Source organism: Rhipicephalus microplus, unplaced genomic scaffold (genome assembly GCF_043290135.1).
Source record: "Rhipicephalus microplus isolate Deutch F79 unplaced genomic scaffold, USDA_Rmic scaffold_117, whole genome shotgun sequence".
Classification (NCBI taxonomy): domain Eukaryota; kingdom Metazoa; phylum Arthropoda; class Arachnida; order Ixodida; family Ixodidae; genus Rhipicephalus; species Rhipicephalus microplus.
Window position 1 is genome coordinate 460001 of NW_027464689.1, and position 10000 is coordinate 470000.

Here is a 10000-nt window from a genome sequence, read left to right on the forward strand (position 1 = left end):
GTCGGTGCCAAGGACCACTTTCGGCGCCGGAGCCGCGTACGAGCCTACTCGAGGCGGAAGAACGAAGCCAGCAAGGGCCTGGCCGCAAGTGCGTTCAATTGTCGGGACGTCCAAGTCCCTCGTTCTTCCGTGCTTCCTCTTTCGGCAAGTCGTTGCGGCACCTTCCCAAAGCGCGCAGACCCGCTAATCGCGACGAGCGCGACGTGGCCGTGCCGCCTTTCCCTCGGCAGCAAGCAAAACGCCTGGCAACGTCGACGCTCCCCTAACCGCGATCTCGCACCGTGTTTCGTGTGGCGAATTCAAAAGCCGGCCGGCGCTGCTGCAACCATTACGGTCGGTACGCATACGCCGCGGAGGGCGGGACGGTCATCGGAGCGTGCGGTTCCTCCATCGAGTACTGCGCACCTCGGCCGTCGCATCGCCGTGCCATGACCGGCCGCGCGTCAACGCGAACCGGTGCCAGCGAGATCCCTCGCCTGCAAGAACCGACCGGCAGCCTCCGTCACCCGAGGACGCGGAGGCGCTTGCCGCGGACGGCGGGACGGTATGCACTGGTGCACAGCGGACCCGTCACATCGCCAGTTCCTTGACCGACCGCCGACGCTTGTGCCGTTCCTCTCGTACTTGGCAGTCGCCGCGCGATTGTCGGGTCTCGTTCTTGCACGCTCGAACGGTCGGGAGGGCACTCGGCTGGCGTTTCGGGAACGCGCAGCCTCGCCTTCTACCGACGTAACCACGACTCGCCGTTCGCGCTCCGCCGCTCCTGTTTACAGTACTAGGCGGTCCCGCAGCGGTCGGGTCGCGCATTTCGAGCGCTTCGAGCCACGGTGCAGTGGCGGGTCGAAAGCCGACCTATGAGTGCGTTGCGCCGTTTGTACCCGCGTCCGCCACCTGGCCGACCGTCCAAGGTCGCGGTGTTGGCGTCCGCTGGGCGCAACAATTTGTCACGGGGTGCCGCTCCACATTCAGGCAGCCCCGTGGGGAAAAGCCGACCCCGCGTCCAAACGGGGTCAGCGGCAGAAAGTGTCGGGCGCAGACGCAGCTGAGGCGCTCACCCTTCACAATCCGTTAATGATCCTTCCGCAGGTTCACCTACGGAAACCTTGTTACGACTTTTACTTCCTCTAAATGATCAAGTTTGGTCATCTTTCCAACAGACCGGCGCAACCGAAAGGCCGCGCCGGACATCGGTCCGAAGACCTCACTAAATCATTCAATCGGTAGTAGCGACGGGCGGTGTGTACAAAGGGCAGGGACGTAATCAACGCGAGCTTATGACTCGCGCTTACTGGGAATTCCTCGTTCAAGGGGAACAATTGCAAGCCCCTATCCCAATCACGAAAGAAGTTCCACGGGTTACCCAGTCTTTTCAGACAGGGATAAAGACACGCTGCTTCCTTCAGTGTAGCGCGCGTGCGGCCCCGGACATCTAAGGGCATCACAGACCTGTTATTGCTCTGTTTCGTGCGGCTAGGAGCCGCTTGTCCCTCTAAGAAGGTTGTAAGGTGCTGGGAACCCCGCACCTATTTAATAGGCTAGAGTCTCGTTCGTTATCGGAATTAACCAGACAAATCGCTCCACCAACTAAGAACGGCCATGCACCACCATCCACCGAATCAAGAAAGAGCTCTCAATCTGTCAATCCTCCCAGTGTCCGGGCCGGGTAAGTTTTCCCGTGTTGAGTCAAATTAAGCCGCAGGCTCCACTCCTGGTGGTGCCCTTCCGTCAATTCCTTTAAGTTTCAGCTTTGCAACCATACTTCCCCCGGAACCCAAATACTTTGGTTTCCCGGAAGCTGCCCGCCGAGTCATTTGAGTAACTCAGGCGGATCGCTGGTTGGCATCGTTTATGGTCAGAACTAGGGCGGTATCTGATCGCCTTCGAACCTCTGACTTTCGTTCTTGATCAATGAAAACATTCTTGGCAAATGCTTTCGCAGTAGTTCGTCTTGCGACGGTCCAAGAATTTCACCTCTAGCGCCGCAATACGAATGCCCCCGTCCGTCCCTCTTAATCATTACCTCGTATTCCAAAAACCAACAGAACAGAAACGAGGTCTTGTTCTATTATTCCATGCAAGTTTATTCAGGCGACTCGCCTGCGTTGAGCACTCTAATTTTTTCAAAGTAAAAGCACCGGCCATCTCGAGGCACACAATGAAGTGCACCAAGAAAGAACCGGCATGATGTTCAGTCCGAGCCGTCGCATCGGGTAGATGCACTACTCGTCTGGAACTGAGATCCAACTACGAGCTTTTTAACCGCAGCAGCTTTAGTATACGCTATTGGAGCTGGAATTACCGCGGCTGCTGGCACCAGACTTGCCCTCCAATTGATCCTCGTTAAAGGATTTAGAGTGTACTCATTTCAATTACGGGGCCTCAAAAGAGTCCCGTATTGTTATTTTTCGTCACTACCTCCCCGTGCCGGGAGTGGGTAATTTGCGCGCCTGCTGCCTTCCTTGGATGTGGTAGCCGTTTCTCAGGCTCCCTCTCCGGAATCGAACCCTGATTCTCCGTTACCCGTAACAACCATGGTAAGCAAGTAACCTACCATCGAAAGTTGATAAGGCAGACACTTGAAAGAAACGTCGCCGGCTCGTGGCCATGCGATCAGCACAAAGTTATCCAGAGTCACCACACAATACGGGCCGAAACCCGATCGATCTTGGTCTAATAAAAGCACCCGTTACCCAAAGGGCTCCAGGCTCACTGCATGTATTAGCTCTAGAATTGCCACAGTTATCCAAGTAGGAAGAAACGATCTAAGGAACCATAACTGATTTAATGAGCCATTCGCGGTTTCGCCTTATTTCGGCATGTACTTAGACATGCATGGCTTAATCTTTGAGACAAGCATATGATTACTGGCAGGATCAACCAGGTAATCGTTCGACTGCGCGTCCGTCCTCGCCTTCGGCGGGCCGGACGCAGTCTGTGTGCGGCGGAGGCCACCTTCAGGCGCCCCAACACGCTTATTTTGCACTCCGAGATGACGGCGTTCGAGCTCGCTACGGCACAACCTTCCCGAAAGACGAGTGGGAGCCGTGCGGCAAGAAGCACGTTCATGCTCGCTCTTTTTCGTTGCATCGACTCGGTCGCGCCGTGCGGGTTGCCCAAGCCCGCTGCACTGTCGGTGGACCGGCCGGAACTAGCAACGGAGCCGAGACTGCAAAGCCGCCAGACGACGGGTCACGCCCGCGTCTTCGGCGCTTTCGCATCTGAATCGCCCGAGGACGACACGGAACACACCTCGATATCGTGGTAAAACGGCACCGTCCGACAACCAGCCCCTAACGCATCAAGCGGATGAGGCTGCAGACGACTGCCGTGGATTCCCCTGGAGCAGACCCGAGGACACGCTTGACGAGGCCGAAGCCCGCCGCATATCAGACACCCGGTCGCTTTCGCGTACGCCGCTCACGAGAACCCCCACATAATAGCAGCGATAAGTACCCAGACCTCCTTGGGCACTAATACGAGCGTACTCGAGAAAATTTCACCGCGGGTGTGCCCCGAAACGTGTGGCACGTTGAGCGTGCCACAAGTCTACGTCGCTCTCAAACCCGCCGAGGTCGTAGAATTTGCGACCCTACTCACGAAATTCCCACCGAGGATACGGCCGCAAACGTACCGCACCTTGGGTAGGCCACGAGTTTGTGCAACACTACGCTGACGGCACAGCACCGAGGTCGTGCGCGCACGCACGGGAAAATTCCGCCGCGGTTTCTGCCGAAAACGTGAGGCACCACGACTCTCCGCAAGTTCGCGTCGACTGCGAAAGACCGAAGTCGTGAACGACGTGTCCGCTACTCGCCGCCGACACGCTGGACACCAAACGTACAACGACTCGACGGCGTCGTAGAGGCCCACGACGCGGTTTTCCTTAACGACGTCTCGGCGTGGCACCGACAGGTTAGAACGGCCGACCAACGTTCCCTGTCCGCCGTTCGGCTCAGTCGAAGGGCTCGGCGACTTCGGCAACGCTGCGAAGCCGCACGGTGACGCACGCCATGTCCCCATTTTTTTTTTTTTTTCTTTCTGCGTCTGCCGGGGTGCCCCTATAATAGCAGCGATAAGCACCCAGACCGCCGTGGGTCGCTCGCCCCGGCTGACGTGGTTTTTCGTACTCCTGCGGCGGTCGCCGTCAAGCACGTCCAAATACGCTACTTTCGTGGGCGCATTCACGCTCTTTCGCTTCGCCGGAGTGCCAGCACTCACTCTGCCAAAAACGGCGAACATCCGAGCGGCGGTTCCCACTTTTGCGTCGGCGTCGCAAACCCCGCCCCGGCAGACGAGGTTTGCCGTACTCGTGCGACGGTGGCCGGCGGGCACGTCGAAAGACGCCGATATCGTGCGCGAATTGGCGCACCTTGGCTTCACCGGAGTGCCGCCACTGACTCCTCCAAAAACGGCGAAGATCCGAGCGGCGCTTCCCACTTTCGCATCGGCGTCCCGAACTCCGCCCCGGCTGACGCGGTTTACCGTACTCGTGCGACGGTCGCCGGCGAGCACGTGGAAAGACGCCGATATCGTGCCCGAATCGGCTCCGTTCGGCTTCGCCGGAGTGCCAGCACTGGCTCGGCGAAAGACGACGAACATCCGAGCGACGGTTCTCACTATTGCGTACGCGTCGCAAACCCCGCCCCGGCAGACGCACTTTGCCGTACTCGTGCGACGGTCGCCGGCGAGCACGTAGAAAGACGCCGATATCGTGCCGGAATCGGCCCCGTTTGGCTTCGCCGGAGTGCCAGCACTCACTCGGCCACAAACGGCGAACATCCGAGCGGCGGTTCCCACTTAGCCGTCGGCGTCCCGAACTCCGCCCCGGCAGACGCGGTTGCCGAGCTCGTGCGACTAGCGACCGCGAAGCCGTCTCGCGACGCCGCTTTCGTGCGCGGCTCCCACTGCGACCTGGGTCACCCGAGGTCGACGAGCAAGAAAGAATGTCGAAAAAAAATTTTTTTTTTTTGCGTCTGCCGGGGTGCCCCTATAATAGCAGCGATAAGCACCCAGACCGCCATGGGTCGCTCGCCCCGGCTGACGTGGTTTTTCGTTTTCCTGCGGTGGTCGTCGTCAAGCACGTCCAAACACGCCACTTTCGTGGGCGCATTCGCGCTCTTTCGCTTCGCCGGAGTGCCAGCACTCACTCTGCCAAAAACGGCGAACATCCTAGTGGCGGTTCCCACTTTTGCGTCGGCGTCGCCAACCCCGCCCCGGCATACGCGGTTTGCCGTACTCGTGCGGCGGTGGCCGGCGGGCACGTCGAAAGACACCGATATCGGGCGCGAGTCGATGCTTCTTGGTCTCGCAGGAGGGCCGCCACTCACTCCTGCAAAAACGGCGAAGATCCGAGCGGCGCTTCCCACTTTTTCGTCGGCATCGCAAACCTCGCCCCGGCAGACGCGCTTTGCCGTACTCGTGCGACGGTCGCCGGCGAGCACGTCGAAATACGCCGATATCGTGCCCGAATCGGCCCCGTTTCGCTTCGCCGGAGTGCCAGCACTCACTCGGCCAAAAACGGCGAACATCCGAGCAGCGGTACCCACTTAGCCGTCGGCATCCCGAACTCCGCGCCGGCTGACGCGGTTGCCGAGCTCGTGCGACTAGCGACCGCGAACGCGTCTCGCGACGCCGCTTTCGTGCGCGGCTCCCATTGCGACCTGGGTTACCCGAGCTCGACCAGCAAAAAAGAAGGTCGAAAAAAAATTTTTTTTTTCTGCGTCTGCCGGGGTGCCCCTATAATAGCAGCGATAAGCACCCAGACCGCCGTGGGTCGCTCGCCCCGGCTGACGTGGTTTTTCGTACTCCTGCAGCGGTCGCCGTCAAGCACGTCCAAATACGCCACTTTCGTGGGCGCTTTCGCGCTCTTTCGCGTCGCCGGTGTGCCAGCACTCACTCTGCCAAAAACGGCGAACATCCTAGTGGCGGTTCCCACTTTTGCGTCGGCGTCGCCAACCCCGCCCCGGCATACGCGGTTTGCCGTACTCGTGCGGCGGTGGCCGGCGGGCACGTCGAAAGACACCGATATCGTGCGCGAGTCGATGCTTCTTGGTCTCGCAGGAGGGCCGCCACTCACTCCTGCAAAAACGGCGAAGATCCGAGCGGCGCTTCCCACTTTTTCGTCGGCATCGCAAACCTCGCCCCGGCAGACGCGCTTTGCCGTACTCGTGCGACGGTCGCCGGCGAGCACGTCGAAATACGCCGATATCGTGCCCGAATCGGCCCCGTTTCGCTTCGCCGGAGTGCCAGCACTCACTCGGCCAAAAACGGCGAACATCCGAGCAGCGGTACCCACTTAGCCGTCGGCATCCCGAACTCCGCGCCGGCTGACGCGGTTGCCGAGCTCGTGCGACTAGCGACCGCGAACGCGTCTCGCGACGCCGCTTTCGTGCGCGGCTCCCATTGCGACCTGGGTTACCCGAGCTCGACCAGCAAAAAAGAAGGTCGAAAAAAAATTTTTTTTTCTGCGTCTGCCGGGGTGCCCCTATAATAGCAGCGATAAGCACCCAGACCGCCGTGGGTCGCTCGCCCCAGCTGACGTGGTTTTTCGTACTCCTGCAGCGGTCGCCGTCAAGCACGTCCAAATACGCCACTTTCGTGGGCGCTTTCGCGCTCTTTCGCGTCGCCGGTGTGCCAGCACTCACTCTGCCAAAAACGGCCAACATCCGAGCGGCGGTTCCCACTTTTGCGTCGGCGTCGTAAACCCCGCCCCGGCAGACGCGGTTTGCCCTACTCGTGCGACGGTCGCCGGCGAGCGCGTCGAAAGACGCCGATATCGTGCGCTAATTGGCGCTCCTTGGCTTCTCCGGAGTGCCGCCACTCACTCCTCCAAAAACGGCGAAGATCCGAGCGGCGTTCTCCACTTTCGCATCGGCGTCCCGAACTCCGCCCGGGCTGACGCGGTTTACCGTACTCGTGCGACGGTCGCCGCCGGGCACGTCGAAAGACGCCGATATCGTGCCGTAATCGGCCCCGTTTGGCTTCGCCCGAGTGCCAGCACTCACTCGGCCAAAAACGGCGAACATCCGAGCAGCGTTTCCCACTTTCGCATCGGCGTCCCGAAGCCCGCCCCGGCAGACGCGGTTTGCCCTACTCGAGCGACGGTCGCCGGCGATCACGTCGAAAGGCGCCGAATTCGTGCACGAATCGATGCTTCTTGGTCTCGCAGGAGGGCCGCCACTCACTCCTGCAAAAACGGCGAAGATCCGAGTTGCGCTTCCCACTTTTTCGTCGGCGTCCCGAACTACGCCCCGGCTGACGCGGTTTACCGTACTCGTGCGACGGTCGCCGGCGGGCACTTCAAAATACGCCGATTTCGTGGGCGCATTCACGCTGTTTCGCTTCCCCGGAGTGCCAACACTCACTCTGCCGAAAGCGGCGATCATCCGAGCGGCGGTTCCCACTTTTGCGTCGGCTTCGCAAACGGCGCCCCGGCAGACGCGCTCGTGCGACGTACTCGTGCGACGGTCGCCGGCGAGCACGTCGAAAGACGCCGATATCGTGCTCGAATCGACCCCGTTTCGCTTCGCCGGAGTGCTGCCAGTCACGGCGCAGAAAACGGCGAACAAGTGTTTTTTTTTTTTCCTAGAATTTGTGTTATAGAAGGCACATTTGATATCGGACGATAATTTTCAACTTTATCACGCGCACCGATTTTCGTGTAGAGGTTTGCAAGTTTATGGGAATTTCTCCACTTGGAATAATGCGATTTAGTAGTACTACGAGAACTTCATGGATGTACTCAAGGGTACGGGGCAAGTCAGTTACGTCAACACCTGCAGATTTTTTACACTTCAAACTGAAAATTGTTGGTTGTGAGTCCTCGTGTGATATTAAAGGCCGATTCGCTAACACATAGAACAAAGAAAGAAAGGAAGAAAAAACGCCCGCGCTCGCTCAAGAAACCTGGGTTCGCAACAAGTGGCAACAACAAGCAACCGAGCGAGTGCGCCAAAACCCGTGGCGGCCGAACAAACGCGAAGTCCCAACCGCGTCAGCCGGGGCGGCACGGGACAGGAAAAATCACTTCAGCCGGGGCGGCGGGGCACCGAATAAACCTCGTCACCTCGTCGCAGGATAAAAGAGGAAACAAAAAGTCTAAACAGCGTCTGCTGGAGCGAATGCGTAATAAAACAACAACAACAACAAAAAAAAACACCCGCGCTCAAGAAGTCTGCAATCCTCACAAAAGGCGACTGTGACCGAGCAGCGTCAGCCGGGGCCGTGCGGAAACGGAAAAACCGCGACTACCGGGGCGTCGAGGCACCGAAAAATCCACTTCAGCCGCGGCGAAAAAAAAAACAAAAAGAAAGACGGAGGGGGGGGGGGGAACCACGTCTGCCGGGGCGAAGGAAAAAAAAAAACGCGTCTGCCGGGGCGAGCCCGGGTGCGGCACCACCGGGAAAACTGTGGCAAACAGACATGGCGATCGAGTGAGTGGGCCGCCAGCCAGGCTCAGCCAAAAAGTGCAAAGTCCGAACTGCGTCAGCCGGGGCGGCAAAAACCGCGTCAGCCGGGGCGGCGCAAAAAACCGCGTCTGCCGGGGCGGCACGAAACCGCGTCAGCCGGGGCGGGGCGAAAACTGCGTCAGCCGGGGCGAAAGAAAAAAAAAAACGCGTCTGCCGGGGCAAGCCCGGGTGCGGCACCACCGGGAAAACTGTGGCAAACAGACATGGCGATCGAGTGAGTGGGCCACCAGCCAGGCTCAGCCAAAAAGTGCCAAGTCCGAACTGCGTCAGCCGGGGCGGCAAAAACCGCGTCAGCCGGGGCGGCGCAAAAAAACCGCGTCTGCCGGGGCGGCACGAAACCGCGTCAGCCGGGGCGGCGCGAAAACTGCGTCAGCCGGGGCGAAAGAAAAAAAAAACGCGTCTGCCGGGGCGAGCCCGGGTGCGGCACCACCGGGAAAACTGTGGCAAACAGACATGGCGATCGAGTGAGTGGGCCGCCAGCCAGGCACAGCCGAAAAGTGCTAAGTCCGAACTGCGTCTGCCGGGGCGGCACGAAACCGCGTCAGCCGGGGCGGCGCGAAAACCGCGTCTGCCGGGGCGGCACGAAACCGCGTCAGCCGGGGCGGCGCGAAAACTGCGTCAGCCGGGGCGAGCCCGGGTGCGGCACCACCGGGAAAACTGTGGCAAACAGACATGGCGATCGAGTGAGTGGGCCGCCAGCCAGGCACAGCCGAAAAGTGCTAAGTCCGAACTGCGTCTGCCGGGGCGGCACGAAACCGCGTCAGCCGGGGCGGCGCGAAAACCGCGTCTGCCGGGGCGGCACGAAACCGCGTCAGCCGGGGCGGCGCGAAAACTGCGTCAGCCGGGGCGAGCCCGGGTGCGGCACCACCGGGAAAACTGTGGCAAACAGACATGGCGATTGAGTGAGTGGGCCGCCAGCCAGGCACAGCCGAAAAGTGCTAAGTCCGAACTGCGTCTGCCGGGGCGGCACGAAACCGCGTCAGCCGGGGCGGCGCGAAAACCGCGTCTGCCGGGGCGGCACGAAACCGCGTCAGCCGGGGCGGCGCGAAAACTGCGTCAGCCGGGGCGAGCCCGGGTGCGGCACCACCGGGAAAACTGTGGCAAACAGACATGGCGATCGAGTGAGTGGGCCGCCAGCCAGGCACAGCCGAAAAGTGCTAAGTCCGAACTGCGTCAGCCGGGGCGGCAAAAACCGCGTCAGCCGGGGCGGCGCAAAAACCGCGTCTGCCGGGGCGAAATCAAAAAAAAAACAAAGAAAAAAGCCCGCGCTTAATCAAAAGAAAACAAAGAAAAAAGCTTGCGCTTAATCAAAAGAAAACAAACAAAAAAAGTTCGCGCTTAAGCCTGGCGGTGGAACCACCGGGGCAAACAGACCTGGCGATCGAGTGAGTGGGCCGCCAGCCGGGGTGAGCCAAAAAGTGCAAAGTCCGAACCGCGTCAGCCGGGGCGACGCAAAAACCGCGTCAGCCGGGGCGGCGCGAAAACCGCGTCAGCCGGGGCGGCGCGAAAACCGCGTCAGCCGGGGCGGCGCA

The 10000-nt window shown here is 60.2% G+C and overlaps 1 non-coding gene across 1 annotated transcript; it reads right to left on the minus strand.

Annotated features, from left to right (window-relative positions):
• Positions 1-1069: 1069 nt before the first annotated feature.
• LOC142790698 (small subunit ribosomal RNA) lies at positions 1070-2884 on the minus strand. Its single transcript, XR_012889711.1, has one exon. It is a non-coding gene; the product is annotated as a small subunit ribosomal RNA (ribosomal RNA).
• Between the last annotated feature and the right edge of the window lie 7116 nt (positions 2885-10000).